Source organism: Heliangelus exortis, chromosome 2 (assembly GCF_036169615.1).
Source record: "Heliangelus exortis chromosome 2, bHelExo1.hap1, whole genome shotgun sequence".
Classification (NCBI taxonomy): domain Eukaryota; kingdom Metazoa; phylum Chordata; class Aves; order Apodiformes; family Trochilidae; genus Heliangelus; species Heliangelus exortis.
Genome location: NC_092423.1, coordinates 128,602,259 through 128,627,351, shown reverse-complemented (window position 1 = coordinate 128,627,351; position 25,093 = coordinate 128,602,259). Strand labels below are relative to the sequence as shown.

The following is a 25,093-nucleotide window of genomic DNA, read 5'->3' as shown; positions in this document are numbered from 1 at the left end:
AAAAAATATTTGATTCAGCACTTCTGCTATTTTCATGGACTTTCATGACAATACCAATATTTTATGAAAATAATGCAATTTGCCTTAAAAATAGTAATACTAAAGGCAAATCACAGAATCACTGAAGTGTCAGAGCTGGAAGGGATCTCCAGAGATCATTTAGTTCAACTCTCCCACTACAGCAGGATCCCCTGGATCATACTACACAGGACTGCATCCGGGCTGGCTTAGAGTATCTCCAGAGAAGGGGACTCCACAATCTCCCTGGGCAGCTTTCTCCAGTGCCAGTGTTAATCTCTACTTAACAAAATATGCTTTTCTTGGAAACAATTGTTCAACAAATAGTGAAGGATGAATTAGCTGGGTAATATTGACAAAATATGGATAAATCAGACCTGCATGGCAGAAGTATCACTAAAATCTTTTGCCATTAAGATTTCCATGTTATTCTTCTTCCTTGTTTGAACTTCTTTAGTATTTCTGGAGACTTATACTCACAATTTTACAATCACTGACATGAGGAATCATTACACTATAGACCTCTTTTATTTTTGGTTCATGATGTTACATGCATAGAGACAGTACAAAGGTGGGGGGGGGAGGTATGAGTGCATGTGTACATATAAATACATATATTTGCATATGTTATATCCACATGCAAAATACAAAAAAAAATCCTCCTTTATTCTCAGACAATTGCACACTACAGGAGCTTTAATTGGGCATTACTTCTCAGTTTTCATGGAGTATGCAGATTTCCAGTAACCAAACATCTTTGTAGCACCTGAAGGGGCTGGAGTATCTTCCTCCTCTGACTGCCACAGAACACTGCCAGATATTCCTGAATTAACTCCCACCACCAGAAGCTGCACAGTAAAACCAGCAATTGAGCCAGTTCCTGAGAGATTAAAGGTGAAATTACACCATTTTTTGTGCCTGTGGGAGCTCACAATTGTATTTCAAGCTTTTGCAAGCTCCATTCTGAATGATCTAAGCTAAGAAACCACCTTTACCACCTGTGTTTTTACAATGAACCACAATGAACCACATGAATTCATGTTCACTCTGAACTACTTTCTAGTATTTGCTAAAAGTAAATAAGTAAAATAGGCTTTTGAAATAATGAGGTTATGGTAACAGATGATGAATTCTGACATCACATCTAATATATATATTGTCCCTTTTCCTCTCCTGTCCTCTATTAGTTTCAGTGAATTTATAATATCAGTGTAGGTTATGGGGACAACTAGCTAGGTTTGCCCTTGCACAAGAAACATGATGAGATAAACAAAAAACTCAGAAATTCAGATGTAGGTTTGGTGGTTTGTACAGTTGTCAGTTCTGATTTTTTCTCAAGTATTTATTCACCATATTTTTCCAAAGAAGCAGTGGCAGATCGTGCCAAGAGGTGCTGAATTACCCCCCTAGTAAGAAGTTTTAGTTGTAATTTTAATGTTTACCCTTCCTAAATGTTACCATACAAAAGCACTTGTAACTTCTAGAAAGTCAGGAAAGTGCAGATCACACCATCACAGAATGGTTGGGGTTAGAAGGATTCTCTGAAGCTCATCTTGTCCAATCCATCTGCTCAAGCAGGGCCACCTAGACCAGGCTGCCCAGAACCATGGCCAGACAGTTTTTTAGTATCTCCAAGGAAGGAGACTCAACAACTTCTCTGGGCAACCTGTTACAGCTTGGTCACCATCACTATTAGGAAGTGTTTCCTGCTGTTCAGATGGAACTTCCTTGCAACTTGTTAATCCATGCAGGCCTCTTGGCATTTCTGTTTGACCTCCTGTTTGTTGAAACAGAATTTTCTTGAGTTTGGAGGAGGTGATATTTGAATATTAATGATCTTTCTTGGAATCCTCTTCCAGGGCCTTATCCCATAGGACTCTTATCAAGCTTAATTTTTAAGAGACCAAAGTTTTCTCTCCTGAAGTCCTGTGCTGTGATCTTGATTTTTGTCTTGCTTCTTGCTCTCAAGATCCTGAGCTTCACATCTCATGGTCACTGCAGCCAAGGCTGCCTTTGACGTTCATAGCACAACCAGCCTTTCCTTGTTCTAAGTATGAGGTGCAGCACAGAACCTCTTCTTGCTGGCTCCTCTTACCCATGTCAGAAAGTTATCATAAATGCTAAGAACCTCCTGGATTTCTTATACATTGCTGTGCTGATCTACAAGCAGGAACTGGTATGGCAAAATTCCCCCATGATTGTCAGGGCCTCTGAATGTAAGGTTAATTCCAGCTGTCTACAACAGGTCTTATCTACTTGCTTTTCCTGATCAGTTGGCCTATAGCAGCCACCCTCTAGAATATCATCCATACTGGTCTGCTTTTTAAGCCTTATTCATAACCTCCCAGTTGGTTCATGAGACAGAACTCCAAGCACCCCAGCTGCTCTCTCACATAAAGGCCATCTCCATCTCCCTTTCTTCCCAGCTTTTCCCTCCTGAAAAGCACACATCTGTGCATTGCAGAATTCCAGTCATGTGAGCTATCCCACCACATCTCCATGATCCCAACAAGATCATAGTCCTGCAACTACATATACATCTCTAACTCCTCGTATTTATTCCCCATGTTGTGTACATATCAGTGTACAGGTACTTAGAAGCATCAATTCATTAATGGAAACAGAAGAGGGAACTCAACAGCATTTTTGTTAGAGCTGTCTGATTAGCTCTCAGGAAGGACACATACCAGGTAACCATTCTTAGGATGCCATCTGGAAAGCTGGCTATGCAATGCAGAAGGGGACAAAGAATTAAACCACATTTCTAGGATTCATAAACTACCAGAAGAAAAAAAAAAAAAAAAAGGAAAAAAAAAAAACCAACCAACCACAAATTTTGGAGTCACCAAGCCTAGCTCATATGACAACCAGTGCTAACTGCAGGCAGACTTTTCATAGGTCTTTCTGTGTCTATTCATGAACAGCAAGTTAAATGTTATCTTTAGCAATCTAAGAATATTAAGCTATTCTTAACTATTCAAATGTTCCCTAAACCTGAGATCAAGGCAGTAACAAATTCTTCCCACTGAACTGTCATTTTCCCAAGAGAACAACATAAATTGTGATTTCATATATGAATGACAAATTTATCACAGACATTTCCTCCCTGTGAGACAGAAAGGGTGAAGGTCTTACACAATCAGAAACAGGAGACTCCAGGGTTATCTCAGGACACTGTTGGAGAACTGTAAAAAGCCTTTTATAGTCTGAATTACTGTTTATTTGTGGTTATACTATACAGAGAGTATGGGTGTATTTTTATTGCTCAGCTCAGTACTTTCCTCATATTCCTTCCCTTTGGACCAGTTAATTACATGCTCACAGACATCCTCTGCTAGAGACATCAGTAATTTTCTAAGGATGACCAGGCGTGTTTCCTGATTTTTGGAAAGCCCATCACCCACAAAGAAGTAAGCAAGATAATCTGACTTCTGCCATAAGACAAATACTTTCTGAGTAAAGACAACTTTGTAGAGTTTGTTTCAAAAACTTAAGGTTTTGGATTTTGCTTGTTTAAGGGTTTGCAAAATCCACCACACAAAGCTGATCTGTTTAGTTGATAACAGAAAGCACAGGGGATTGCTTAATTAGCATTAGCAGTCTCAGAGAGCTGCCAGTTACCAATTTCATGCATTTTTTTCAATGGAGAAATGAAACCCGAGATATCATATTTCTCTTAACTAAGAAATGCTCCCCTTTGCTCTTCCTGGCCTCATTCAAACCAGCAGTATCCTCTGTCCAAAGGCTGCCCCAGAGGAGCTGCATTTAAGAGCCACATTTTCTCCAGGAATTTCCCACTAAACAGAGAACAGACATGTCTCTACAGTTTTGTGGATGTGGATTTTACATGGCCACCATGAAGCTTTTCACTATCTGCCACTGCATGATAAGAGGAGCACAACTAAACTCAAACCCTGGGCAAGAACACAAGAATGGGAACATAATTTATTGTGCTTTCCCTGCATAGTTCAGCACAACCCAGCAAAAAGCTAGCAGCAGTCAGAAATAATTCCCTGCTAGGTAAAGTAATGTCATACTCACTTGGACTGCAATAAAGGAATCACTCTACTGCCAATTCAGGGAAAGAACAGCACATCTGATGTCCCCAGTCTCTGCAACACCAAGTTTATCACCTCAATAAATAATCTGGGAAAAGAACCTACTGATTTTTGCACATCTTACTAGGTAAAATTAGCAAACAAACATCACAGCGTCAGCCAAGTTTAAAAAGTAATGATTGTCACAAATGTTCAATGCATTTAGTTATTCACTGAATTTCTTCATGAGGGTTTAGAGCCAAATGAGACAGGAAGAAAACACACTTTCAAGAAGCACAATTCTTTCTCCCAGCCCTATTAATGCATCTAATTCCATGGCTCTTTAGCACAAAATAATCATTTTCTGAATAAGGTTAAGAATCTGGGATTCTCTTGGCCATTCCAGGAGGCAAGAAAGCTCATCAGCATGTTTTAGTCCCTCTATTTTATTTCTCTGACCTTATACATCTTGCATGTCTGGAAAGGATGCAAAATGGTCCAGTTCCAGCCTCACCTGCAGCCTCTTGTTCAGGGTATTCTCCAAAAAGTGAAGCTCTCTAGACCATCTAAGAACCTGCAACTCCCACCTTTCACTTCTTCAAAGGGAAAACTAATACTGTTATATTAAGCACCAAGGGGCAGCTGCCATTGATCCTCTTCCCATTTTGAGCAGAACTGAAAGCCTTTCACATAGCAGACATTGCATGTTTACACCAGGTGAATTTGGTCTTTTCAGAAACTTCATCAGAGCTCAGGGCTTATTCATCTTAATTCAGCTTAAAGCAATATGTAGGGTCTCAGCCTTCCAGGATGAAAGAACACACTTTGAATTCTGTGGTTCAAAATGAGTACAAAGCTAAAAGATGTAACACAGTTCCAGTTCTTTTAGCTTCAGGTGAAGTGGACAGGGGGCATCCAGCCATGGCAGTACCTTGATTCATACACAGAAGGAAGGACATGGTCTGAATACTGTCCACAGACATTGGGATGGGCTACCCAGGGAGGTGGTGGATTCTCTGTCCCTGGACATTTTTAAAAAGAGAGTGGATGTGGCACTCATTGCCATGGTCTGGGAACCATGCTGGCAGTGGATCAAGGTTTGGACTTGATGATCTCAGAGGTCCTTTCCAACCCAGATGATTGTGGGATTCTGTGATTCACAGAAGAGAGAGATTTCTTCCTGTAAAATCTTAACATTTCAAAGGGAAAGTTTGAAGCAAGGAAGACACACTCATGGGAGGAAGACCAGGTTAGGAAGACCAGTTAAACAAACTGGGCATATGTAAATCCATGGGGCCTGATGGGTTGCAACCACAAATGCTGAGACAGCTGCCAGATGTCATAGTGAGGCAGCTCACAATTGTATTTGAAAGGTCATGTTACTCCTGTCTTATAGTCCAAGATGTAAGATGTGGGGACCTACAGGCCAGTCAGCCTCACCCTGATCCCTGGTAAGGTGACAGGCAAAAATCCTCCTGGAAATTATTTCCAAACATATGAAGAAGAAGAAGGTGACTCAATAATAGTTTGCATGGATTTACTAGGGGCAAATGATGCTTATTCAACCTGATAGCTTTCTAGGACAAAATTACTGGTTTGGTAGGTAGGAGATGAGCAGTGGATGTTGTTTGCCTTGAAATTATTATGGCATTTGACATTGTCTTCTGTAAAGTCTTCCATAAGTGGAGATCAGTGACCAGGGATGTTCCTGGGGGACTGCTCAATGTCTTTGCCAGCAACATGGAGAGTGGGCTCAGTGCACCCTCAGCAAGTCTGCTATTGACACCAAGCTGTGTGGTGTGGCTGACACACTGGAGGGAAGGGATGCCATCCAGAGGGACCTTGACAGGATGGAGAGATGGGCCCATGCAAAGTTCAATAAGGCCCAGTGCAAGGTCCTGCACATGGGTTGAGGCAAACCCCAAGCACAAATACAGGCTGGGCAGAGAATGGACTGAGGGCAGCCCTGAGGAGAAGGATTTGGGGATGCTGGCTAATGAGAAGCTCAACATGAGCCAGCAATGTGTGCCTGCAGCCCAGAAAATGAACTGTATTCTGGGCTGCACCAAAAGAAGTGTGGCCAGCAGGTCAAGGAAAGTGATCCTCCCCCTCTACTCTGTTCTCATGAGACCACACATAGAGTATTACATCCAGTTCTGGGGTAACAAACACAAGAGGGAAGGATACTTGTTGGAGAGCATCCAGAGGAAGGCCAGGAAGATGATCAGCCTATGAAGACAGGCTGAGAGAGTTTGGGAGTTGTTCAGCCTGGAGAAGACAAAACTGCAGGGAGACCTTAGAGCAGCCTTCCAGTACCTGAAGGTAGTGGAAAACTGAGGGGGGAGTTTTCTCAAGGGCTTTTAGTGATAGGACAAGATTTTAAACTGAAAGAGGGCAAATTTAGCTATTAGGAAAAAATTATTTAATGTGAGGGTGGTGAGACACTGGAAAAGGTTGCCCAGAGAAGCTGTGGATGCCCTGTCCCCAGAAGCGTTCAAGACCAGGCTGCACGGGGCTTTGAGCAACCTGATCCGGTGGGAGGTGTCCCTGCCCATGCAGGGGGGTTGGATCCAGATGATGTTCAAAGTCCCTTCAAACCCAAACCATTCTGTGATTCTGATTCTGACCATTAAAATCATTGCACTGTAAATTATTTAAATTTAACAGACAGAACTGTTTCATTTTCAGAATGAAAGACGATTTAAAAAAACTCAGATGGGAAAACTGTCTACAGCAATCAGATAACCAAAAGAGGAGCAGAGGGAAAAGAAATAAGATAAACAAAGTTTATCTTAGCATTAGACCAATGCTTCTTCTCCAGTGTGGCAAAGTTTTCCCCAAATCCCAGTTGAAAATACAGACAAAAGGATACAGAGACTCCACAAGAGTCACGGTTATGGGAAATGAAGAAAGAAAACAATAAATTGAAGATATTAACCACTTATTTGCTAGAGATCTGCTAAATCTGTATACTATCTATCAGTTTCCTAATCATGTACCATTTGATTTTCCTCCAAGGAATGTAGGAAACCTTGAAATCACAGAGTGGTTTTGATAACATTAGAATAGACTGAAAAGCCCCAGGGTAACAAACTCACATGCTTCAGAGTGATGTCTGATACATTTAATAGCATCTGAAAAAAAGTTTGTTGTGACAGCTGTGGAGTAGAATGGCTGGAAGGCTAGGTGGACTTGCAAAACGAGGAGGAGATTTCTGCCTAAAAATAAAGTCACAGAGTTTTTCCATCACTTAGAAAGATAAAAGCGATAGAGGGAAAGCTTTATGATCCTGAAGAGTGAAGCAGAAAAGCAGACATTCCTGAGAGACTTGTCCTCCAGAATTTTTAAGATTCCTCATCTGGGAGAGCTTTTAATCAGTTAGAAAATTTTGGTTTTGGGAATACTCACAGTCAAAGTTACCAGCAGCTCTGGGGAGAGAGACTTGGGGGCAATGGGGGACCAGAAGATCAACATGAGCTAACACTGTGCACTTGCAGCCCAGAAAGCCAACCATGTCCTGGGCTGCATCAAAAGAAGCACAGACAGTCAATGGAGGCAGGTGAATCTCCCCCTCTACTCTGCTCTTCTGAGACCCCACCTGCCATCCAGTTCTGGAGTCCTGAACATAACAAGGACATAGAGCTCTTTGAGTATGTCCAGAGGAGAGGCGCAAAAATGATCAGGACTGGAGCACCTCTCCTGTGAAGACAGGCTGAGGAAGTCGGGGTTGTTCAGCCTGAAGAAGGCTCCGACAGCTTTCCAGTACCTGGAGGGGGCCTACAAGAAAGCTGGGGTAGGACTTTTTGCACAAGTGTGTAGCAAGAGGACAAGGGGCAATGGTTTAAAACTTGAAGAGGGGAGATTTAAATAAGATATTAGGAGGAAATTCATTACTATGAGAGTGGTGAGACACTGGAACAGGTTTCCCAGGGAAGTTGTGGACGCTTAGAAGTGTTCAAGGTCAGGTTGGATAGGACCTTAACAACCTGACCTACTGGCAGGGGGGTTGGAACTAGATGGTCTTTAAGGTCCCTTCCAACCCTAGCCATTCTATGATTCTATGATTTACAGTACAAAGTCCTTAAAATGAGCCTTTTTACATCTAAGGTTAAGGAAAGGAAGAGTACACCACCATATGGATACAGGACTTTGAATAAAAAACAAGACATTATTACTGGGGCCAAAAAGACTAAAATTCCAAAGGAAACAGAAAACCATGAGTTTTCTTACCTTTATCAGCTTCAGAAGAACTATCTTGATTTGCTACAACTGAAGATCATAGAATCATAGAATTGGCTGGGTTGGAAGGGACCTCAGAGATCATCAAGTCCAACCCTTGATCCACTACTGCTGCAGTTACCAGACCATGGCACTGAGTGCCACATCCAGTCTCTTTTTAAATATCTCCAGGGATGGAGAATCCACCACTTCCCTGGGCAGCCCATTCCAATGCTTGATCACCCTCTCAGTAAAGAAATTCTTTCTAATGTCCAACCTAAACCTCCCCTGGCACAACTTGAGACCGTGCCCTCTTGTCTTGCTGAGGGTTGCCTGGGAAAAGAGACCAACCCCCACCTGGCTCCAGCCTCCTTTCAGGGAGTTGTAGAGAGTGATGAGGTCTCCTCTGAGCCTCCTCTTCTCCAGGCTGAACACCCCCAACTCCCCCAGCCAGGTATGCCCTGAAATTCTTGAAAGGCTAAGTGTGACCCAGTGGTGCGTGATCATATGCACCCAGCTAGTGATATTAACTTAACATGGACAGAACAGCAAGTGAAATGTTTAAAGATGACTAAAGATTAAGAGAAAGTCCAAATATGCCTGGATATATTGGCAGTATTAGCTCCCCATCCAGCAAAAGAAAGAGTTCATACCCTATGTATACTCTGTATGGTGGATGTACTATAGCTGAACAGGGAGCAAGCAGGAGAAGGAACCACAGTTAACTTTTTCTTCACCTGAAAACTTCAGAATTGTAAGAGGCTACCTTGACACTACCTTATTCAGAAGCAGCTGAATAATTCCATGGCAGGAATCCTGAAGAATGATACCGTAACCCATGTACAGAGTAACAGTGAAGCTACAGAAACAGTAGGTCTTGTACTTCCTTCCTTTAGAAGCAGTGACAGACAAGGCAAAAATTAAGTATAAAAAAAAACCCAAACAACAAAGCATTATCACCAAACAATGCCTAGGCCATCTAGCAGCTGATACTATTCTTAATGAGAGTTCAAAATACAAAGAGTTCTCAAAAGGGAGTACATTATCTTTTTAGAGGCAAAAGACAGGAAATCTGTGGGATTTTTAGAGAACAACTGAACAGAACAGGAATATTCAATGAAAGAAAGGCAGTTAGGAAACAATGACACCAAAATATACAATGTTTTTTCATATTACAATGACTGCCAAAGTACACAGCTAATGTCCAGCTGATAATGCTGAAAGAAAACTGGGACAGAGGGGACAGGAAAGATTATTTTGGAAAATTAAATCAAAACAGAGCAGAATAGGGCTGCAATTATATTATCTGGAATTCTGTTGCTCAACTTTGGTGACACTTCCTTTAAGTCCATAACTATTGCTCTAGTGTAAAAACAAGACAGGTTTCCTTCAGACACAGAAAGACAGGCTAATGAAAAAAATACATACAGACCCCCATTATGAGACAAAACATTAGTGGCCTCTTATAATTTATGGAACGTTTACTGATTGTAAAGGCCCTTGAGACAGACACATCTTTTACATTTTTAAAAAATGAATATATAACTGATACACAAACTCTTAAGAATCACACGTTGTTCTTTCAGCATTTTCTATGGGAGAAAAGCATCCCCTTTTTACTGAGGCAATAAAACCACAGAACTCTTCTTGTACAACCTCTTCTGTATTTTCTGTATTTTCTTATCTAAGGAGAGGAATTAGGCTATGGAAAAAGAACAAAGTGCCCAAGACAGAGAAACAAAAGGCTACAAATTAGGGGGCACAAAAGGCAAAACCTGCCAGTGAGCACCCATATTTAACATCACCCAAAATTCTAAACCCCGTTTCTTTTTCAAAACACACTAAACAGCACATCTTGTATCCTGAACTTGCAGTTAAAATACTTGCCAAATTCTAATGCTAAGTATTTTCTGAGTGCTTATTGAAAGAGAAGTAGATTGGGTCTGGCCAAAGGAAGAAACCTATCTTCATATAAGAAGGTATGAGCTATGACCACATGACCATCCCATACTTCTGGATAGCAAAAGCTGTTAAAGATGATGGATGGACCTTGAAAAATGAGCAAATCAGGTTCTGCTAACAACAATGAATGTGTGGATATCACTGTCACAAGCTGGTCTGAAAGCTGAAAGCCATCAAAATGCCAAGTACCTGGCACTCACAGGCACCTCTTGGTGCCCCTCCAAGCAGCATTGCAGCAGAAGGCTCTTCAGTGCTACAGAACACATGTATGCTTTATGTTGCTTCATTTTTGGACAGAAAATAGAAAATACTTTTGAGTGTCCCCTTCCAACAATTAAATCTTAGTCTTAAAAGTGACTAAGGGTTGAGATGTTTGCCAAATGAACTAATATTAGCTACTTACTAAGTAAAGGAGTGCAACGAACCCAAGTTTTCTGACTATCTGGTCTTAACAAAAATTACATGAGATTATAATCTCACCTGCATGCATCAAATACCACTCTAGAATTAACTCTTAAACTCTTAGCATTTCTATACATGAATATTATTCTTCTATGACCATAGTCCTACTAAGCATTTTTTGCTTTGTATATGGAACAAATTTTTTCATTTTAAGTCAACAATGTCAGAGAAAAGTTATGCACATTTTTAAATGCTTCAAAGAAAAAGACCCAAAAAAGGGAAGACTAACATTTCCAAAAATATCCAACCATTTTAGCTATTTTACTCCAAACACCTATAAACTAATTTTACTGACTGCAATTAGCAACAAAATTCCAAATTAAGTCAATAATTATTCAGCATTGATGAATGTGATAAAATTTCCAGATTAAAAGTAACTAACTTTTCTAAACATTCTTATTTACTAGGGGTTTTTAATCCAGTCTTTCTCTACAGTCACAAGAAAAGGTATGTTCCTTATTCTCTGTCCTGGTGGGCTAGGATACAGCTAACTTTCTGTTTTGTAATTTTACTTTCAGCTAAGTCATAAGTAGCTGTACTTGCTGAAATTAACAGCAAGTTTCTCAGTCAGTGTCTGCTTCTAGGACTGAAAACACTCGATGTTTATAGTTTCTGCTAGAGACTCGTATGCAGAACCAAGGCCACTGCTCGGTTCTGAGGAACATCTTGTGCTCCAGAAAGAGAAAAGGAGTAAAGAGGTCACACCTGCAGCCCTCCTTTAGGGAGGAACAGACAAGACAGGTGACCAAAATTGACCAAATGGAGTACTCCATCCCATACGTGTCCTATTCAGTACAGATTTGAAGGATCACAAGGGTCAAAACCCTTCTTCTTCCCCTTCCTTCAGCCTTTTTGCCTTACTCTGTCCCTGTTTTGCTTCAGCATCCGGGGAGGATTCCATCCACTCCTCTGCCTGTGGTCCTGATCCCTACCAGCCTGAGTCTGTGTGTTCCTGACTCCAGCTCCTGATTGCTGCTGACTCCAGTCCAGCCTGGACTTTCCCAGGGCTGCCCTGCAGCCTCAGTGCTGACATGAGCATTACTGGGTGAAAGGGAGGAGGAACATGGCATAATTTTCCTGTATATTTGTATATATTTAATAAATTTTCCTTTTTTATCATTACTGTTTCATTAAAGCTGTGTAGTTTAGTTTCCAACCTGTAACTCTCCCTCTCTTATTCTCTCTCCTTTCTTTATCAGAGAGGGGGATTAATAGAGAGCATCTCTCATTCAGTTGCCAGGCCAGCATTAAACCCTGACACATTCCTATAGTATCAACGTACAACTGGTTTTGAGAAGCTGAGAAAAACAGTGAACATATTTCTACATTTGCTCAGAAAACTTCATTTCCTATTTTTTTGCCACCCTGCTGTAAGAAATGGCCACCGAGTCTTTCCTTTCTAGAACAACAAAGGATGAATTTGGAAAAGCATCAAGAATTTCTCATGACAATCGATGGAAAAAAATATTTTTATGATGCAAATGTTTCTCTATAAGGGTGGGAAGGGATATTAATTTCAATGAGGTATGTTATGAAATATATAATTTATAATTTCATCATGTTCACTAGGGCATAACACTGGTACTGAAATATCATACCATACTCCAATATATAAACATCAGAATTAAATTGTTAAAAGTTCAGTAACAGTGTACAACTGGGGCTCCCATCCCACCACAGACTGCACTGTAATGTACAAACAAAAGCATGATTAAAAAGTTTGAATGTAAAGAACCAAGGCAAAGAACAAACTGTAAATAAGATAAAGACACTTTACTTATAAAGAGCTTGATAGAAAACGAGTTTTCAGCCAAATTTTAAAAACAAATTTAGCAAAACCAGACCTCCTTCTGATGTTGAGTAAAGTTCCAACACCACTTCTCCATCAAACCTACTTCCCAGTGCAATACACATTTGATCACAGAACACTACAGCTACCACATCTAAGGTAGTTCTGGTTCTGCAGTTAAGTTTCTGTTACTTTTTACCACCAATTAAGAGAAAAAAATAAACTATTTTGCTATTGCAGGACAAAACAAATCAGCTACCTAACAGTATTAACTTTTTTTTTTTCCCCAAGCATGTCAAGACATACAGTCTCAGTTAAGAGTTCACAGTGCTACACATATACACTGAGACAAACATGCCTTTAGGACCTGAAACTACAGATGATGAGTGGACAAACAACTGGAAGAGGAGGGACCCAGAAGTGACATCTCCAAAGGATTCAGTTGCCACATGAAAGACATTTCAATAAGCATAACCACTCAGCCCCTTTCTGCTTACACTACCAGGAAAGCTGGTCAAAAGCTTGCTGCAGGGAAGCAAATGGCCATACTACAAAAAGCCAACTGGAAAACAATGTGGAAGAAAAAATCCACAGTAACAAAATCAACAGCAAAAAGCTCCAAAGAACATAACAGAACAAACATAGAGAGGCAGTCACTGACCCCAGTGAGTCTGGGTAAGACAGTTCCTATTTTTCTGAGACATGCAATTCTATTTCCCAAAGTGAATTTTAAAGATGTATTTAAGTTATGTTCACATTTTTCAATACAGGATAGTAAAATAGTTATAAATACAATTAATGCATCTGGTCTACTAGTAATAAAGATCTGAAAATGTCTGTTCTCTATTTTTGTTCACAAACTACCACAGCTGGCATGTTTCTATCCAAAATTCTCCTGCAGTGACTCAGAAGATCCATCATGCAGGTTACTTGTGAAATAGCTTACACTGAGCTGCTATAGGTTAGCAAAACTTGGCTAAATATCAACAATTTTCTCTATATACAAACTTTCTGCTTGGAAAAACATGGATGGGGAAGCTGAAAGGTATATTAATTTTTATCTGAAAACAATTCAATGCAAAATTTAAAGTTCATTTTGAATACTCTGTTCATACACATATACCTGGCTTCTACCAGGTACAGTGTCTTACAGGTCCTTTGTTTTTTAATGGGAAAGAAATTTATACACTGCTCAGAACTAAATACCTGACACCTGAATAAACATCAGTTTCATAATACCTATGGTCGAACTTCTCTCTGCAGGAGTGAAAAAGGGACACCATAAACCTTATCAGATGTTCAAAGTGGACTTGAGTCTAAAGCACTGTCACAGTTCTAGATGGTCGTATTATTCCCCATCTTCCCAGGGGAAGATGAAGAAGGAAATAACGGAGAGAGACTTTAAGTTTTGAAGAAAAAAAAAAAAAATCAGGATAGGTTTAATGAGGTAGGAAGTTACAAATATGTATGTAAATACAGAGCCTGCTCTTCTCAGTTGGTAATTACTGCCCAAGAAGAGAAGTCCCACCCTGGACTGGGCAGCAGCTGGGAGTGCCCAAGTCCAGGTCTCAGTGACAGCCCCCAACAGCCTCAGGAGCAGCCAAGCTGTTCCCCCTTGGAAGGCAGCGGTGACCTGTCCTGGGGAATGATGTTCTGCTCTGGTGAGGAAAGGAGGAGCAGGAGCAGTGGCAGGAGCAGTGGCAGGAGCAGTGGCAGGAGCAGTGGCAGGAGCAGTGGCAGGAGCAGTGGCAGAGACCTCACCCCAGCCAGAGAAGCCCCATGGGGCTCCCTTGGAGCCATTTTATCCTGAGCCCCATGGGAAGGAGCACTGTGATTGGTCCATGTGGGTCACCTGACCTATCCTCTCCTCCCATTGGCTCAGCTGCTCCCCCGTCTCACTGCCACAGCAGTACATGGGATTGCTTCAACCCGGGTGTAGAACCCTGCATTAGCCTTGTTGAACTTCATGCAGTTTGCACAAGCCCACTTCTTGAGCCTGTCAAGGTCCTTCTGGATTTCCCATTTTCCAGTCAGCAAGAACTTCACCAGACTGCCATGACTTTTCAAATGTTATGAACAGTGGCTTTACAACTTCATCCACCAGTTCTTTCAGGAGCCACGGGTGAATCCCATCAGGTTCCATGGACTTGTTCACCTTCAGGTTATTTAGGTGGTGAACCTGCTCTTCATCTATGGTGGAGCAGATCTTCCTTTTCCTAGTGCCTTTGGCTTCTGTAACATGGAGGGTGTGACCAGAGTCCTTGCTGGTGAAGACAGAGGCAAAGTAGTCATTGAGTACCTCGGCCCTCTCTACATCTTGGATAACCAACTCTCCCATTTCCTTCTGGAGTGGGCCCACATTTTCCCTAGTCTTCCAGTTATCATTGACATACCTATAGAAAGTTTTCCTCTTGCCCTTACCAGATCAAATTCTGTTATATTGCTTCCCAAACCTGATCTCTTGCTTCTCTGACTTCTTCTCTGTACTTTTCCCAGGGTATCCATCCTTGCTTCCATCCTCTGTAAACTCTGTTTTTACCTCTAAGTGTGTTCATGAGTTCCTTGCTCATCCACACAGGCCTCCTGGCATTGCTGCCTGCCTGCCTTCCTCCTCACTGGGACACATTGGTCCTGGGTATGCAGGAAGTGATCCTTGGAAATGAATCAGCTTTTCTGGGCTCCCTTCCCATCCAGGGCTTTGTCTACCAAGCAGATCTTTGAAGAGACTAAAGTCTGCCCTTTTAAAATCAAGTGCCATCAGCTTACTTCACACTTTCCTCACTGCCCTAAGGATCTCAAATTCTAAAGTGTCATGGTCATTGCAGCTTGGTCTCCTGTTAAGTCTTACACCAGGCTGTCTCTGTGAGTGAATACAAGGTCTATGTATTCTATGTATGGAGGACAAAGTTGTTGCACTCAAGAACTTCCTGGTATGCTGGTGCTTTGCTGTGATGTCCCTCCGGCAGATGTCAGGGTGATTAAAGACCCCATGAGGACCACAGCTTGCAAGTGCAAAGCAGCTTTTTATTTGTCTGAAGAGGGGCCTCATCCACTTGGTCATCCTGACCCAGTGGCTTGTAGCAGACCCCCACTATGATATTGCTTGCCTTAACTTCCCTTAAATCCTAACCCATAGGCTCTCTCTCAGCTCCTCATCCATCCCCAGGCAGAGCTCAATGGACTCCAGCTGAATATTGATGTAGGGAGCAACACTCCCTTCTCTTTTGCCCTTCCTCACTAGTTTATACCCAGCCATCCCATGCTCCAGTCATGGGATCCATCCCACAGCCTCCCAGTGATACCAGTAACAGCACAGCCCTGCAGGTATGCAGATTTGTGGAACTCCTTCATTCTCCACGCTGAGTGCATTAGCATAGAGGCATTTCAGATGTGCCCTCTTCAAAGCAGTCTTACTGCTTCAAAGTATGAAAACAGAATTGAATAGATTTTAGATAATGTAGGTAAGTGTCCAAGCAGAAAAAAATGCCTCATTCTTGCAGAGCTATACCTTCAGAGACACCATAGAATATACATGCAAAAATACCTACAGGAGCTTCAGCATAAATGAAGAAAGTACCACTACCAAAATATATTGTGGATCTACATCAGAGGTATCTTTCCAAAATGGAAAAAAAAAAAAATATTTTTGAGAAGGAAGGTAGCTTAATGAACTATGAAATTCCCTTTTCTCATTACAATTACTGTTTGAACCTCATGGTGTTAGAAAAACAATTGGAGAGCCATCCTTTAAAACCCTCTAAGGTTCTCTGTTGTAGCTGCCAAATTAGCTGGGGTGCCATTTTTGTGATACAGATGCTAATAGGGGCTTGAATGTGACAATACAAAAGCTGATCCTCTACTGGAGTGTCAAGGGAAGACACTGGCTCTGGCAATCATAAGCCAACTAGTAGGTATACATGTATGACATTTTCTGGAATACATTTTGCCACATCTGACACACACATATGTGTGTCAGCACCTAAGAGACTACTGAGGACACAATGTGATCAATCCTTTTTCTGCAAATATGAAAAATATTAGGATATCTCTATCTTTGCACTGACATGATTCGAATACTGCACCTGACCAATATTTCTCAGAGATTATATATACTGTGCTGGGAAAGTACCAGAGGAAAGAAAACAGCCACATTTCCTAAGTCTTAAACACTTCTGGACAGTTCATGTCTCATAAGGCAAAGCTGACAGGCAAGTGTCAGCTTCTAAATTCCAGAGAAGACTTCACACTGGCCACCTTTGGGTAAACCAGCTCACCACTGCTGCCATGAACAAACCAGGCCCAGGGGACCGACTGCACCAGGATGCACACAGGGACAACAGCCAAACAGAGCCCAGAGAGCCCACAGCTCCATTTCCAGACCCCAGGTGCTCACCTTACCTTCCACTACTGCACGTGACAGCCACAAGCTTTCTCAGATTGCTGGAGGAATTATGCCAGGACAACACATTAAAACCTGACACACATTAGAACCTATTTAGACACCCTTTAAATTGCTATTTAGGTACCATGTTATCAAACAAGCCAGGGATCCCTGGTATTAGGACAGCTGTGGCTTTTATCCTACTTGCTAGGTATCCCTCTGCATACAGGGCTTTTGTATTTCTAGTCACGAGACCAATCATTAGGGAAACAAAAGCACGCAGAACCAATCCACTTAGCACTTTTGATTTAGCTACAATTGGAAATATTCAAACCCACACATTTGCACTGTCAAACCTGCAAAAATTGCAGAGGGCTCTCTCTATCCACAGCATGAATAGGGAGACTACTTAACATTTGGGGCTATGGTGCTAATAATGTGAGGAAAGCATGGAGCCTGTGCTTCCTTCAGTGAATCCAGCTGTTGCAAATGTCAGAGTCTCTGTCAATTAAATACAATTCCAAATTAAAATGAAACTTGGGTTTTGATTTTTACCACATATATCAGCTTTCAAGCAGGAACAACTGATGAGGTAGAATTCACATATAAGATTACAACTCCTCCTTCATTCAGAAGCAGCCAAAAAGTCCTCTTTGACTTCTCAGTAAAGTGCTGCTCCTTTCAGGATGACCATCTTGCCACATGTGCCTCCACTTCCATGAGTTCCATATTAGGGTCACTCCTCAGAAAGCTCTTCTTGAAACCATTTAGAAACAAGCTGGGACACAAACAGTGCTTCAAGCAATGAATTACCTATCAGTCCTGCTCCCTGATGACAGCAACTTCCCAGTTATCCATTGGAACAGATCTGAGGGCAACACTAATCCTACACCCTTTACCTCATGTTTACCAACTAGCCCTACTTGTTGACTACAAAGTACTTAGATATAAACACCTGGAGGGCAGGCAACATCAGCAGATATTTTAAATTTCTTAAGTTATTTTCTTAAGTTATTCCTAAATTAAGGTTTTTTCTCTATGGCAAAGTTACCTTCTGCTTTCAGAAAAGCAAATAATCTTGTACAGACCACCTGCAGCTGCAGCAATGCTTACTGCTGATAGCCCACCTGTTATCTCACCACAGCTGAAAATGTTTTCCAGGAAAAAAGGTAGTATTAGCTGACTTCCATTCTCCCTATGCCACTTGTCTGTAGGGACAGAAGACATAAGACAGCATCTATCATTTTGATAATTCTGGGAAGTTGCATTAGACAGATGACTACCCTACTTATTATTATTTATCCAGAATGCATCTGCCTTCACATACTGATAAGCCCCCATTATAACTCCCTCCAAAGGAACTTCCCCATGTTCCCATTCATGCTGCTCAAATAGACTGCATGTTCCCCATCTTCAGAGAACAGTCATCTGACTACATTTAATTCTAACAGCAAGGCACTGAGAAAAAAACATTACTGGTTAGGAGATAAAGCAGAACTTGACTGCCAAAAATGCAACTGTTCTGACTTTGGTAAACCCTTGAGACCTGCAAATGTATGCTGGTGGGACTGACAAGAGTGTGGTGAGCAACACAAGGATGAGACAGCTGAGAAGGCTCCACGATAATCACAACAAAATGGCACCATTTAAAAAAAAAACAAGAAAACCAAAGCAAACAAAAAAAAAACCCTGAAACAAACAAAAAACACCACAAAATTATAAAGCAATTTTCACAAATTTGTTCCATGAATAACATTACACAGGAGAGCATCATGTCTGGAGGGAGAAGGGGGCATGTCTTGCTTGCTTACAGTCACAAAATAACTCATGGTGTTGTGTAAATAGGACTATCTTTACTCAAAACCAATATTCTGGGGGAAGAAAAAAACAGACCTACTTTAAACAATGAAGAGACTACTAAAAGAAATATCACTTAACACTGAACAGTATATTTTCCTCTAGGAAGAAAGACTTGCAAGTGAGTTTTCTGCTCACCTACTGTCACATGTAGAGATAATTATAGTATTCATTTCACACACTTCACTGCCCCAGAAAATATTTAGATGCTAGACTGAAGATACTGTTTTCACCTGCTATGTGTGTGTACAGCAGACATTTAAGAGGTGTTCGACTATTTAAGTTTTTTTCCAGTTTGACCACTGTCCCCTCTCATCACATTTGCTGGAACAGTCTGAAATCAGACAACTACCAAAAAGCCCCATATGATCCACCCATATTGCATGGGCTGGGTTTGGCTATGCCAGGTCTTTTCAATAATAATTGTAATATACAACAGGTAGCACTGCAACACATGACAGATCTGCTGACCTGGACAGCATCAGTTGCTGTAAACAAGCACAAGTCCTCACTCGGTTGCTCTTTGAAGAGCAGCCACACAGGTATTCCTGTTCACTACCACCCTTTCTGCAAGCTTTCAGATGCAAGAATTGCAAAATGAAGAACAAATCACAGACTGCAATAGTAATGTCTATTAAAATCAATGTAGATGTATTTTACCAGCCTATGGACCAGGCAACGGAATATCTGAATCAGTCATGGCATAAGTTCATCTGGCTGTGGTGTCTCTGCCCTCCAAATTGCCATTCACTTTCACAAGAATCTCATCCATATGGTCAGGCAGCAAGGTGGTTAAGGGAACAAACACTGTGAGAAACATTTATTCTTTGTAGAAATTAATCATGAGCATTAGTACCAGTAGGTTAACGCCAAAGGAAAAACAGGGATGTACTACTCAGTCTCTACTACCTGGGTGAGAAACACTGCCCAAGGACAGGTGGGTGGCTCTGTTGGGAACCCCTGCAGCACCTGCAGGTAAATTAGAGAAAGGCAGTAACTTGGAGCCTGAACGGAATTTTCCAAGCCTGAGACATTTTTGCTTACGAAAATCCTCTAGAGATTCCTTACCCAACAACTATTTCAAGACAACCAAATAGAACAATTAATTAAAATCAAGTTGACTTTGTTTTCCTTCTAGGGTATTTCACACTGAGGTAGAAACTGTCTGCTCTGCGTATTTTTCGGCAGCACTGGATACATTACCTGAGATTAATCCTGTACTTCTCTGCCTTATCTAGTTGTCATAAAAGAAATTATCAATAGCCCATTGCAGTGTATGACCAGTCTTAAAGAAATTAGTAATTTGCAATTACTTTTGCTTCCAAAACAATAAAGAATTTCATTAAACTAAAACTTCAAGGGTTTTTGCAGTCTGCTATGGAACAGCACTCATGTTTTGTATGGCAGAACATGATCAGACAGAGCACTAGAAGGTGAGGCCTGTTATTCAGAACAATAAAAATCAACAAAATCAGAAAAGCTAATCTCAAAACCTGTGGAGACCAGAAGAGGAAACCATTACAGACAAATCAGATTCATGCTTTGGTTTTCAAAAGTTACAGATAAAAAGTAGATGCTTTCCCAAAGGAGTCTATGGCCTCAGATCTCATTTTGAAGCCTGAAAAAAAGTACATTTTTTTCTGAAATGTCTATTGGCACATGTATAATATTACGTAAGCTTCTTTTGTGGTGCTACTTGAAACACAAAATCACTTTTGACTCTCTTGTTTTATGTAAATTCACAGTCAAGTGCCTCCTCTGAAAAAAAAGAACACAAATATGAAAAGCACAGGGTATCAATACACATGTAGGAGATGAAAGCTAGAAAAATTGGAGGAGGGCAGAAGAGGGATCTCATTCCCTTTCATACAGAGTGTTCTAGGAGGAAATGTACTATCACTACATTTGAGTAAAAGATCAGACATCATAACCAGCAACTGGATAAAAAGAAAGAAAAAACCCACAAGTATACTTACAACCAGATCTGTTTTCTCAGATCAGTATTAAAACAGGCTTCAAAAGGGTGACAAGATGCTACAACCCGTGGTGTCACAAAACAGGTTTGGGCAAACCCTGAGCTGCTGGGAACAGCCATGGTTGCACTGCATGTAGGATGGTCAATCAGGCAAGTTTAAAATAAACCTTATTTGTTTGTATTTCCTATGATGTAAAAAATATCTATGATGGGTCACCTAATATAAACCTCCTCTCAGTAAGACATAAAGATCACTGATTTAAAATTTATCTTAGACAGTCAAGAACTGAGATAAATTTGACTGCAATTTTTCTTTTCTGAAACAGTATTAGTACCTTTTAAAGTCATGTTCTGAGATCACAGGTCTTTTATAATAACTCTTATTGCAATGGGTAATACAGAGAAACACTTTGAAAAAATAGATAAATAACTATTTAGAGATGCATTTTAATCTGCATGTCTGTTCATGGATACTCCAACCAAATACTTTTATGGCAGCAACAGCACCAAAGGGATTCTCACATTTTTCTCTCACACCCACTGTGTACAAAATTCATTAAACACATCTGTGTTAATTAGATTTAAAAGATTCTGAGAAAAAACTTCACTATAATTTATAGCAGGCCATAAAAAACACTCTCCATTAAAAATAAACAAATTGCCCCCCTCTGCCCAACCAGTCCACTCTGTCTCAATGACAGAAAGCAAGCCTCTTGTAAAATCAAGGCACCCAAAGTACCATTCTTAAACTACAGGCTAACAAGATTAACATTTTTCTCAGGAAAACATGAGATGTTTTTTTCTTTTGTTGTAAAAAAATAACAAAAGAGAACAGAGCATTCTTCACAGATTCTGTCAGAAATATTGACATTATCAAGTAATTGGCATTTGGGATATTATGAATCAGAGATAAAAATTCACTGCTGCCAGTGCAGCGGAAATGTAAGTGACTGGTGGTCAACTGAAGAAAGAATTTACATTTATTTCAGTACTTTGAGATTACTGCAGATATTTGGTAACAAAAAAATGAAAGATTACTTCAATGCAGTTTTCAACAGATAATATTTCCTTTTGAGACACAACAGAAAGGAATTCAGAGCTTCAAGACTGTAATCGTTTTGTACATTTCTAGCACAAAGTACTTTTTCAAGCAAAATATTTCACCCCTGCAGCTGCTATCTCATGTACTGCCATTCTTCATCTTCATCCTCCCAAAACTGGAAAGGAAAGAAGGAAGAAATGACAAGACAAAGTTTTCCATCTGAAAACAAGAAACTTTAATACACTACAGCAGGGATAAAAGAATCCTGTGTGTATTATGAGTTTCTGCAATTACATCAACAATAAGAGAGTGTATAATATGTTTCCCAATTTGCCACTAAAGACATGCAGGTATTTGCAAAACTGTTATAAAACAAATAAGAATTTATATGAGCTTTTACTGACAGATGTCTCCCGACAGGGGTCAATGCCAGGTTGTTCTGCCCTGGCCCAGATTTGCAGTCTGTTGTTATCTGATTCAGTATCTTATTGTTCTGCTGTTCAAAAGAATTATATACATTTTGAAGATGAAGAAAAAAGATTGGCTAAGACAAAGGCTTGGCATGAATCTCTAAAGCTGCAGTGGCTCTGATCCAAGTTTAACTATGCAGACTTCATCTGAAATAGTGAAGTTTGGTTGAAGTACAACTGATTGCAAGTCACAATTGATAGATCTAATCCAAGACAGAGGGGTCCAAATTTACAATGAAGCAAAGCACATGAGAACTCTCATGGATATGGCAGACTTTTGCAGGGTTTCGTTGGGGAACTCCAAGGTTTTAATCAAAATAATAATCTAACAGAGGGAGCATCAGACAAAACTAGGCCATTCTACAAGTGGTAAAAGAGGCAAAGATTTTTAACACAAGCTTTAAGCGTCACAGAAAAATAATCAGAGTAAAATCAAGTCCAAGTTTTGTCACCCAATCTTAAATCTAAGCTAAAACACAGTCTAGACAGACATAGATGTATGAAGTCCTTCCATTCCCACACAGGAAAGCTTTTCTATGGTCATATCAATGATTTCTTTAGAAGAAGAATAAACCACACTCCCATTGAGAGATTACAGTCTTTTCAGACAAAAGAGATATGGAACAATCTTGAGAAACAGTAAAAAGTAATCTAATTTTGAACAGAGTGAAAATGACAGACAAGAAAAATTATCAAATATAAGGCTTATAAAACAAAAAATTAGGATTTCAGGTGTTGCATGTTCACAGCCTTCTCTAAGCAGGCACTCTGTGTTCATGCAGCACTTCAGAAAGTCTGGTCTCGAGAATTCTACAGTCTGAAGGAAGAAACGTAATCAGCAAGCAAAGAGAAATCTGGTGCTTGTGTTTTGAGTTCGCTCTTCAGTAGCTCTGAGCAGACTTGTAACTTTTCAAGATACAATCTCTAGATTCAAAAGGCTCCTCTGTATCTTATGTTTCCTTGGAAAAATCTGACTCAGCTTGCAGAGCTTATTAAAAAACAAGAGAAAACTGCATCTCACTTTTCTCTCCCTCTTATATCAGTCCTTTTATAAATTATGTATATGCATATACACATATATAAAAATTGTATAGGTATCTATAAAAATGCCTCTCATGTACTTTTTCCTTTTGCACCAATTTGAAGTTGGCTTTGAAGAACTAAGTCCTGTCCTAAAAGATCTAATGAGTACCAGTTACTAGAATTTCCTACTGAGAAGCACTAAGCTGCTTTACATGCTGGGATCTCCTCACTATGATGGGTGCTATAAAAGATAATTAAATACCTAATGTACCCATCTGGTACTTATGGGTTCCATCCCCCTGCAGTGGCACAGCTTGATTCAGGCAGTGACTGCTGCCAGCTCTCCTGGTTTCAAGATAAAGGCAGAGCACCTCGCCTGACGCCTGTCTGGCATCCCCCGAGCACGTGTGCCAGGGCTAGGTACAACATAAAGCCAATGTTTGTGTGTAAATACCCAGGAACAAGAAGGTAAGCAGGCAGTTCTTCTCACACGTGTTGCTGAAGGCCCACCAAGCTGCTGTTATTTCCAGAGAAAGGCAGGAGGACAGGCAGAGGGACAGGTACAACACAGACCTGACGCCCCGCTGCCAGGCCCAGGTCTCCAGGCCCTTGACCCCGAACAGGACAGGCCCGGGAGAACCCGAGGCTGCAGCCCAGCGACTGAAAGTCGACTTCGGGGTGGCTCCCAGCACACGCTGGCAGGGATTTACAGCAAGCCCTCGGCAAGAGAACGAGACGGGGCTGAGCCCCGCCGAGAGGCCGGTGATGGTGGCCTGAGTGCCCCTTCTTGCCTCCACCCCGGAGGCACGGCCGGGCCTTCCGCGAGAAGCGGGGCCCCGGAGCAGCACTGCAGCCCGGCGCTGGGCATCGCCAGCTCCCCGGGCAGCCTGGATGAGTGATTCCCACTCCGGACCCCAGCCCCCTGTGAGGAGGAGGAAGAAGAGGAGAAGAAAAGGGGGAGGATGAGGCGGGGAGCAGAGCAAACACGCACCTTCCCCCTGCAGAGCGGGCCGCGGCGGTGACAACGCGGCCCCCGCCCCCCCACGGTCCGCTGGGGATGGAGGGGGAGGAGGAGCCGCCGCCGCCGTCGCCGCCGGGGGGGAAAGGGGCAGAGAGCAGGCGGCTGCGCGGGCCGGGTGCTACCGGTTGTGCTGAGGCGCCTGGATCTGCATCAGGGCGCGGGCCCTCCCGGTGCTGCGTTGTGATGCGGGAGAGGTCGGGCGTACCCCCCTACCCCGGTGGGTCTGGCAGCAGCCCGCATAGGCCCCTTGTGAGGCGCTGCGAGCCCGGCCTGGGCGCTCCCGGCCGATATAAACCGGGGAGGAGACCTAAAAGCAGCCATACACGAACTATCGCCAGCCCTCGGCGGGGGGAAAGCTCCTCGGTGCGAGGTGCCCGCAGCACCGTGCCGCGCTTCTGCAGGGCGGGCGGGCGGGCCCGTGAGCGGTGGGAGCCGACGTGTGAGGCGTGAGGCGCCTTTCCCCCTGCCCGCTCCGGGGATGTTTCGGAGCAGAGCAATGCCCTTCCCTTCCCCTTCTCCCTTTCCCCTTCCCTGGTGGCTCCCAGGTTGCTCAGACTCCTGGCTGCCTTCACGCTGCTGCGAAGGGAGGTATGGCCACAGCTTCTTGCATGGCAGCCTCCTGCACAGGTAACGTTGCACGCATTTAAATAAAGGCGTGTTGATAAAAGCACTTAAGTAAATGAGTGCAGTTTCTTCTGTAGATAAGATCTTAAAATACAAACATGGGTCTTAATCTGCTGGCGCTTGAATTGAAGCTCGCGATTGGTTCTGTTTAAATCATTGGAACTACCCAGGTGTTTAGAGATGTTTTGAGGATCAAAGCCCTTGGTACATTTCC

At 41.8% G+C, this 25,093-nt stretch overlaps 1 protein-coding gene and 1 long non-coding RNA gene across 5 annotated transcripts in view; one reads left to right on the top strand and one right to left on the bottom strand.

The window, feature by feature from the left end:
* The window catches only part of CPQ (carboxypeptidase Q), a 164,336-nt gene extending 139,484 nt beyond the window's left edge, over positions 1 to 24,852 (bottom strand). Inside the window, exons 1-2 of one of the 4 annotated variants that reach the window (XM_071738015.1) lie at positions 24,226 to 24,253; positions 4,060 to 4,130 (exon numbers count right to left, since the gene is read on the bottom strand). The gene's annotated coding sequence lies outside the window, so the exon portion shown is untranslated. Of the gene's footprint in view, positions 1 to 4,059; positions 4,131 to 17,994; positions 18,076 to 23,496; positions 23,521 to 24,225 lie in introns of those variants that run through there. The other 3 variants (XM_071738014.1, XM_071738013.1, XM_071738012.1) reach the window with 3 other exon arrangements.
* Positions 1 to 25,093, top strand: part of LOC139793411 (uncharacterized) — a 410,787-nt gene that overhangs the window by 337,545 nt on the left and 48,149 nt on the right. The window lies entirely within an intron of this gene.